This window comes from Puntigrus tetrazona, chromosome 14, assembly GCF_018831695.1.
Source record: "Puntigrus tetrazona isolate hp1 chromosome 14, ASM1883169v1, whole genome shotgun sequence".
In the NCBI taxonomy this organism is placed as follows: Eukaryota; Metazoa; Chordata; class Actinopteri; order Cypriniformes; family Cyprinidae; genus Puntigrus; species Puntigrus tetrazona.
The window spans coordinates 2875759-2884662 of record NC_056712.1 but is presented as its reverse complement, the minus strand read 5'-3'; the positions used below and the strand labels follow the sequence as shown (position 1 = coordinate 2884662).

General features: G+C 35.7%; 1 protein-coding gene across 1 annotated transcript in view; it reads left to right on the top strand.

Annotated features, from left to right (window-relative positions):
- Positions 1 to 6439: 6439 nt before the first annotated feature.
- Positions 6440 to 8904, top strand: part of limch1b (LIM and calponin homology domains 1b) — a 107436-nt gene continuing 104971 nt past the window's right edge. The window contains 2 exon segments of the mRNA XM_043257392.1: positions 6440 to 6560; positions 6728 to 6831. The gene's annotated coding sequence lies outside the window, so the exon portion shown is untranslated.

Here is an 8904-nt window from a genome sequence, read left to right as displayed (position 1 = left end):
GTATGAGATCCCCAGGAAGTGTTCTGTGGATTGTGACTTAAATACACTGCTCAATTATGATATGCTGAATTGTCAACCGCTGCTTTCAGAGCCTTTTTTGATCTGATCAGACCTCAGTTATCTTACTGGGAGGCAGGGGAAATTGTTATATCCAGTCTGCAAACTGATGTGGTATCCATTTTAAGAAATATCAATTCAAGTGTCAATAACACACCAAGGCCTTTCAATTCAAACCACTGAATTTGGAGAAACTGTCACAAAGAACTTTATAGTGAATTCTGGAGACTTAAAAGTGCATGATCAGTATGCCAGCACAAGTGACAAAATAACCTGTATTGACAATGGGTTTAGCTATTGGTTCTTTATTTTTTCTCTTTTTTTATGCTTCATGCGGCATTGCTGAGGTGTATGCTATTAATGATGGTTGATTTTTAAATTATAGCTTTTACTTGTGTAGAAACTTATTTTACACTGTACACTGTATATTTAGTATATAACCCAGCAAAATTCCCTGCCTCACACATGCAAAGACGAACTTTGCAAAGAAGTTTCAGTTCGCAGCATCCAGCATAGTGGAGTAATACAAGAGTTTCTTCTGGCTTTGTTTATTCCTTTAAAGTCTGTTTTCAATTGTGTGATATTACTGTGCGTGAGAATAATTCCCGTAAGTAACAATATTTGTTATCATTGTAGATGTGTTTTGGAGTGGAGTGTTTATAACGTAATTCAGTTTATTCTACTCCACTTGTGTTATTACGATTAAGTGCCATTATAAATGTGCAATGGCTGTAATGCTTTGGCATTTGACACATCATTCAATTGATTGCAATCAAAGATTATAATTTATTTGTATAAAGTATCACTTGTTGTGTACTGGTGTAAATATTGATTCAGTCTGATCAGCATTACATGGAGCACCTGAGAGCACTAGTATAGGGTGCACAGTGTTATTTGACACCAGCAAGCAGCAGCAGTAGTTCCAGTTTGTTTAATAAAAGTTGCCTATGTGCTCATACCACAAGAAGCTCTTGTTTAGTTTAGTTCACTATTACCTTAGACAATTATATAGTTTTATATAGAGTTCTTATAGAGTATCTCATTATAATTACATGTATTTACCATCTTTATTTGTTCTCAAGAGAAACCACATTTTGTGCATAACCAAACCAATCTTTGAGAACTTTGAGATTGAACATGTTCACTCTGGAATAGCTGCAGGTAAAGCAGGTAAAGGTCCTGCCACGCTGCACTCTGTAATCCATTCAGTGGTCGCATTTTAATGCTTTTGTGATTTTGAGCTTGCATTATATCTAGGATAAGATCTTGTAAAATGTCATAATAACGCTTTCAGTTGATGGCTGTTAAAAATCGCGACATCTTATTTTAAAGAGAACAACTGTACCGCTCAATCACAGATGCCTTAACATTACTAGATATAGCAAATGATGTACTTTTTCATCAGTTGTTGGAAATGGTTTTGTTTTTTGTGGCACGCAGTTTTTTGGAGTGTAGATTCAACCCTTTCGTGACTGAGTTCCCATCCGGTCTTATCCACGTCCACCTGGTCTGTTTGAAATCATACATCTTTCCCGACTCTGTTCCTATTGTATTTGACTTGTGCAGATCTGTGTAAAGTCAGAAACTTCTTTATCTTTCAGAACAACCCCGTGTATTTGTCTAACACAGCTCATTTTAAGCACTCTTTACCACCCAAAGCCCTGGATTTGATGGGTTAAAAAGTACACTTTTTCCATTAAATTGGACATTTTACCCCCTGTTTTTTTCAGAAAAAAATGACAGAGCAACTACTGTCAGACAGGTTTTATTCACAAACAGTGAATAACATGTAGTACACATGTAGGAGTACATGGTCATACACAGAGATGGAAAGTAACTAATTAGGCCAAGCACCAAAGGAGTAGAGGCACCTATTGTTATTTTTAGTGCTCTTTTTTTTGTTCTGCACAAAGTCTATGGCCACCCATAAATAATTAGAACAAGCAAGACTACCTGCAGTGTTTTGGAGCTATGCCCCCTAGAGGCAACTCACTATTAATTTCATGACTTCTTTGATGAAAGCAGGTGTAATAAAAAGGTTTGTCATGATAGCCAGAAGAAAAACAAATGAGTGAAAACAACAGGTGTTAATTACTCAGTGTCTAGAATTTGTGTTTTGAAGAGTTTAGTTTGGCTGGGCCATATCCTTTCTCCTCCATCACTCACCCCTTCCCTTGTTAGATTGGGTCTTATCTTCCCTGTTTACTAATCAGCGCTGCCACCCTAATAACAGATATGGTTAATTACATTGCAGCATTCCTTAAATCTCTCTATCCAACTCTCTGCTTGGCTTGCTATGTCTTAACAACAATTGTGCAATGGATTATGCTGGAATATCTTTTGCGCTTTAAAAGTTGTGGACTTTTTAAACTTTCTTGATAATAACACTGATACCCTAATAGTTTGTTAATTCTGCTTTTCTGCTGAACTTTTTCAGAATTTCAGCAGTTTTTCTTAATGCTATATTGCTTAAATATTATATTCTAGTTAAGGAGTGCAACAATTCAGAACCTCTTGACCAATTACAATGGCCAATAATTAGTGTTTTACACTAGTGGCCATAGCTGATATAGAATATAAAAAATGGAAGATGACGATACAGAATCAAACAAGCCCAAAAATGTTTTTGTTGTATTGCTATACAAATATTACAGAAAACCAATTCAAAGAGAAAAAAAGATTTTTGAACAGTCTCCTCCAATATGACCCTGCCTGGGACTGTGAGGACGAATCATTTGTTTTTCATTGTGGCCTTTGTTTAGACGATTATGTAGATGAGTTCACTGAAATCTGCCATAGAGCAACATGTGATGAACAATCAGCCAGAGCCCACAGCAGATGAAGTGCCCAGATAGACTCCTCCTGACTCGCAAGAGTCATCAGCTCCACCTTGGCCCTCCAGGACTGCTCAGCTTCTGATTAATGCACACTTGTTGGAGTTCCTATTAATTATCTAGTCTGTGTCTTTAAGCCCTGAGTTTCTTTTTTTCACAGTTTGGTCTTATTTATGGTATGTGTGTAGTGTGTTGCATGGCTTCTCATGGTTATTAAAAATCTTTGTAAACTTTCGTCAACTTGTGCTATTTTTATACAGCTACACATTTTGACTTTGCTACAAACACTGGATCTCATGAAACTGGTTATTGGTTGAAAAAATGTAAACAAAAAAAACCCCTGAAAGCCAATATAACACTGACATCAGTAATGATCAATGAATTTATCTGTAATATAATATATTAAACTCTAAAAGGTATAAAATAATAATTTATTTAAAATTCAAATATTCATTGATGGCAGTTGCCTTAAATCCATTTTTAAGATTTTAGTTTTAAAGAATATTATGCAATGCAGCCAAATGGACGTTTTCTATGTTGTTTTAAAACAAAATACCACAACCTTAATTGTTGCAATCATTGCACTTTCATAAAAACGGTCGGTCGTCTTTTAAAATAATGCAGGTCTTCTTGGCACTTGTAGCTAGCTCATAACTATTGTCAAGAGCAAACTGCACAAACACGCTGTTATCTCCAGTATCATAATAAAACAGGTTAACACCCCTTCCTTTTCCTGTTTTTTGGTTTGTAGGACTTTTGGCCCTCCAGGCTTGCTATTCAGTCTACAGTTAGGGGGCTCTCGAGTTTTGCTTGATGTTAATTTTGCATAAACTGCTGTAATAGGGTAATGTTTTAGTTTTTAACTGTGTGCTCATATAGAGAAGGAGGCCACTCTGAAGTGCAGACCTGTAATGTTTTAGGGAGTTTATCAAGGTTTAACAGCTAAATGTGCTCAGTCAGTTATTAATCATAATTGGAGTAAATAATCTGTAGTTCGAGAGATTTTCAAAGATTGAATTTAAAGTTCAGACACAATAAATGTATAAATTTTGCACATATTTGTTTATAGGTAACACATTTTTTGCATAGGTTATGTTCGAAAACAGAAATTAGATGAAAAATGTCACTTAATTATTTTATAAGATTGCCCGGTTCTGCATCCCCTATCCACTACCTACTTCAGCAGTCTGCTTCTTTTTATTTTGCCTGTTTCTCCACCACAAATATTATGTCTGCTCACCAGTTCGTTTTAAAGCAGGTGTCAGTGCAGTGTGTATGAGCTGGCTGTTTTTCTTGGTGGGAGGCTGTATGATTGGAGGTGAAGGAACATAAAGAGGAATTCTGTGCATAACCTAGGAACATGACTGCATTACACAATCAGTATCTGCAGCTCTTTTATTTATTATTAAATTAATCACTTGGCACTCACATGTTCACTGCATGTGTCCATGCACCATCATCATTTTTGAGCTTCTGAAGAAATGTAATATAATGCTCTTAACTACCACTTGAAAGCTACATCAGCCTAATATCTCCATTCCCAATGCAAAACTGATTGGATCAGTGAAACATTTCTTGTGGTATACTTTGCACCTCACTATCTGATATTGCTATTTTCATCTAATGGATAAATCTGGGTTTAGCACATGCCAGTGGAATGCAATTGTAATGCTACAGCAACTATTTAGCATGGTTTATCATTCAATGCTAAACAGTTGCTGAAGGACTACAAATATCAACAATAATAGTCATAAAAGACATTTTACATTATTTGTTATTTAAAATGGTCAAATATTTAATTTGACTGTCTAATTTAATATATAAATGATGTTAATCTATCAATCAGTCACTTTTATTTATATAGCGCTTTCAACAATACAGATTGTATCAAAGCACTGAACAGTATCAAATAGAAAAATAGAATGATGGTAATTAATACTGACGAGATTAAACACATTTTTAATATATGAAGACTCTGTAATCAAATCGATTATAATCGAGAGTTTTGAGAAAGCAGCGGATGTGCAGGACTATAATGTTATAAGAGCTTGATCAAGTATTTTGGTATTTTTAGATGTTTGATAGGGAGCCAGTGCAGTGCATACTTCCTAGTTCTAGTAAGGACCATTTTGGACCAGCTGTGGTTTGTTTATTAATATATTAGAATACATTAGAAATATTTGAACCAGTCCCATAGTCTCTATCTTTTTTAAGTCCAAAATGTGAAAGCAATAACAGAGCCTGATATTCCAGAGCGTCATCCTTTTCCTTGTGCTTTCTCAACAGAGTATTGTGACAGGTACCTTCTTCTGAATTGATTTTGATGAATTGTAGTTGATCTTACAATCCTTTGCACTCTATTCAGTTGGGTTAAATAATAAAAATGTGGTTGGGTTAAAAAGCCTGTCCGAAAGCCGTTTATGTGTGTCTGTGTGTGTCAGGACATGTGAGCAAAGCGGAGATGTGAAATTTAGCGTTTTTCCAAGGCCAGAGCAATCGCTCTGGTTCTGCTCCAATACCGCTCACACCACGAGTCTAGGGCATGCATAAATCCACACCTGTGCCTTCGCTTCAAAGAATATGGTTGAAATAGGAAATATTGGCTAATAATTAATAAAATATTTCTTTCTAGACTATGTTCCACTAACAATGGAATACGTGCCTATCAGCTGTGGTCCAATCACACCACAAATCGCAGTGGCCACATGACAGAACAGAATTGAAGTTGAATTTTCTGCAACAGTCACACAAATACACATCTTGAATGAATGAATAAATTAAATAATTCCTAGAACCTAAAGACAGTAATTACAAGGCGAGTAGTGCAGGGATCTGTGTCCATTAATCAGTGGGTCTGCCTGATGTTTTTAAAATGTCAACATTTTCAAGTCTTTTACTCTTTCTGTTGGGAAAAGAAGTGAAATGAAAGAGATGCAAAACATGTTCTTTTGTACAGAACCTAACAGAAGTTGAAAATCTTGTAATCAGCTGTTCTGCACCATGACCTCCTGGTCAGCAGGGGGTGGTATTTTACAGTTAATATAATTTGCCTTTTCTTAAGTTATATTGATAAAATAAAATAATGTATTTAAAAAAATAATTTTATTTTTTACATATAATTAAAATGTAAAGTTTAAACACATATATTAGACATATATAAATGTTTTTTTTTTTTTTTTCAGAACTTGAGTCCCGCTAAACTGAGTATATGAGAAGTTAATTAAATCAAATGATCATGTTCTCAGCTGAAATCTTCACTCAAACTAATGAGCAGTACTGCAGACTTCTTTAGTACAACAACATAGAAATATTGCTTTGTCATTTGTATGTTATTATTGTGTACTGTCAGAAGGGGCCGGTTCAGTTCTAGGGGAGGGCACTGTCTCTTTCTCTCTCTTTTCTCACTCTCTTACTTTCACACACATGGGCGTAGGACAAAAAGTTGTGTCCCTTCAAAACAACAAAGGAACAACAATCACTAGGGGCAGGAAGGAAACTGTGCCACCCTTCCAGGTCCGAGAGAGAGAGAGTGTGAAAACTAAAGGGAGAATCAGGGGCCTTTCATTGGAGCTGGGAACCAGAGAGTAGCAAATAACAAAGATCAGGTTGCATGTTTCAACAAAAGGCACAGAGCCACCTGAAGGAGAGAAAGGCAGTCCTGCACCTGAGGTAGAGTAAAGTTTTTTACACTTGCAGAAAGAGTGAGAAAGAGAGAGAAACAAGCAGTGGATGATTTAAACCGAAGATGTCAGTTTGCCTCCCCTTCAACTCTTTAATGTATGTGTGAAGTTAGTCTTATGCAGGATTCACTCACATGTGTGTTTATGTGTGCTTAGGATAATGTGGCGCTCTTCCTGAAGGGTTGTTTGGAGTTAGATTTGAAGAGCTCTCAGCTATTCGATCTTGGAAATCTACAAGATACCTCTGCACGCTCTAACAAGTAAGATCAACCATTCATTACACAGAGATTATGTGTAGGTGCATGCTTGTATGTGTACGCCCCATAAGTTTAAAACACTGATGTTTTTCTCTAATTTGTTACATATACAATAAGTGACTTGAATAGTGAAGTCCTATAAATGTTTCCATATAATTTAGTTTCTAGTGGAAAAACATTAAACTCTCATTAAAACCAATCAATATATTATTATGATTTCCTCACAAAATCTGTTGAGATTGCTGTATATGTCATCTCACGTCTTTCGTTATTGTTTTAACCATTGTAGTTTATGGCTTGTATGGCTGCTATGACTTATATACTGTGCCCCTATTATGGGTTATGAAAGGTTCATATTTTAGTTTTGGGAGTACCCAACAATAGGTTGACATGCAGGAGGGTCAAAAAATATTTAATTTTAATTTTATTTTAATTACTTGTTCAATGACTCCCAAAAATTATGCTAATCTGCAGTCATTGGTTTGCATCATGCTTGTAACCTCTGATAAAACAGTGCTTGTGAGCGCAGTGCAACTTTGTGTATAGTGTTACAAGAGAAACTGCTGTTTTATAGCTCTAAAAGACAGCACCTATTGGTAAAGAATGAATTTTAATTTTTTATTCAGACCAACGCAAAAAGACCAATAAGTAGGAAGGCAAATATATTAATGTGCCATGTTGTGAAATGTGCCAACAAGATGAAACAGCTTGGGATTTGTTTTAAAAATATCTCATTTTAATGATTCCAAGTTAACTATTTCTTTTGAGAGACAATAACTTCATATACGGTGCACTTTCAGATTCACTTGGAGCTGTTACATACTTGCATGAAAGGTCATTTTCAAAAGTACATAATTGGGGCACTTAAATATTATCATGGCATTGCTACATACTGATGAACAGACTGAAATCCAAAAAACCAACACACAACAAATAAATGTAGCAGCACTATGCACTTTTGCACAAATATTAAAATAACAACATTTACATGTTCAGGAATTCAATTGAACAAAAAAGTGATTTACAACAGGTCAAGCTGGTTAATGATGGCGAAGTGATTTTTGTGGTTAGTTATTCTTTATCGCTGCTGCTACATAGAACACAATGAAAAAGAGAGATTTCAATAGAGTGTTTCACAAAACTAAAAAGAAAAGGTCTTCCACAAACCATCAACTGTTCAAACAAAAAAATGATTACCGTAAATTCTGGACTATAAAGCGCATCTGCATATAAACCGCACCCGCTCTATTTTTAAAAAAATAAAAATTAAAAAAATAAACAAGCCGCACCTGCATACAGGCCGCATCTGCTCTATTTAAAAAAGTTACAAGCCACAGATATGTATGTTTTTAGATTAGATATTTACTACAGGAACAGAACGATTTTGAATTGTAAATGTACATGTATGTACCTAAATAGATCCTTTCCTAACCTGTATTTTAACACGGCAGCAACTTTGCTGATTAAAACGGGACAGAACCAAGAGAAAATAACCGGTATTTACAGTATTTATCTTCATTTCTCCTGTGTGTGAAATCACGTCACCTTAACCATCTCCGCTGAAACCCACGAAGTCGTCTTCTTCAGTGTCGGAGTTGAACAAACTCAGCAGCGTTTCATCACATCTGTCTCCATCAGTCTCGCTTTCCGTGTCATATCTGCTGTCATATACCGACTTATATCTGCTAAAGAGGAACTAGCGTATTCTTCTTGAACTAGCGTATTCTTCTTGAACTAGCTTATTCTTCTTTGCATTTATTTTGTCTTAGTTTTGATTCTAATTCCGGTTAGAGCGCCCCTAGCGGTGGAAAAAAATCTGCAGAATAGCCGCACCTTTGTATGAGCCGCATGGTTCAAAACCTATGCAAAAAGTAGCGGCTTATAGTCCAGAATTTACGGTAACTCACTCACAAACCTAATTATGCAGGCAAACCAGGACACAGATAATCTAACTAATGTAATCAAAGGGGAGACATAAACTAGATCAAAGAATCTAGTAAGATCAAGATCTATAAAGATCAGGCAGGTAATGTTAGTCAAGCTTACATCAGCTGATTCTCAGCTGAGCCTCATCTA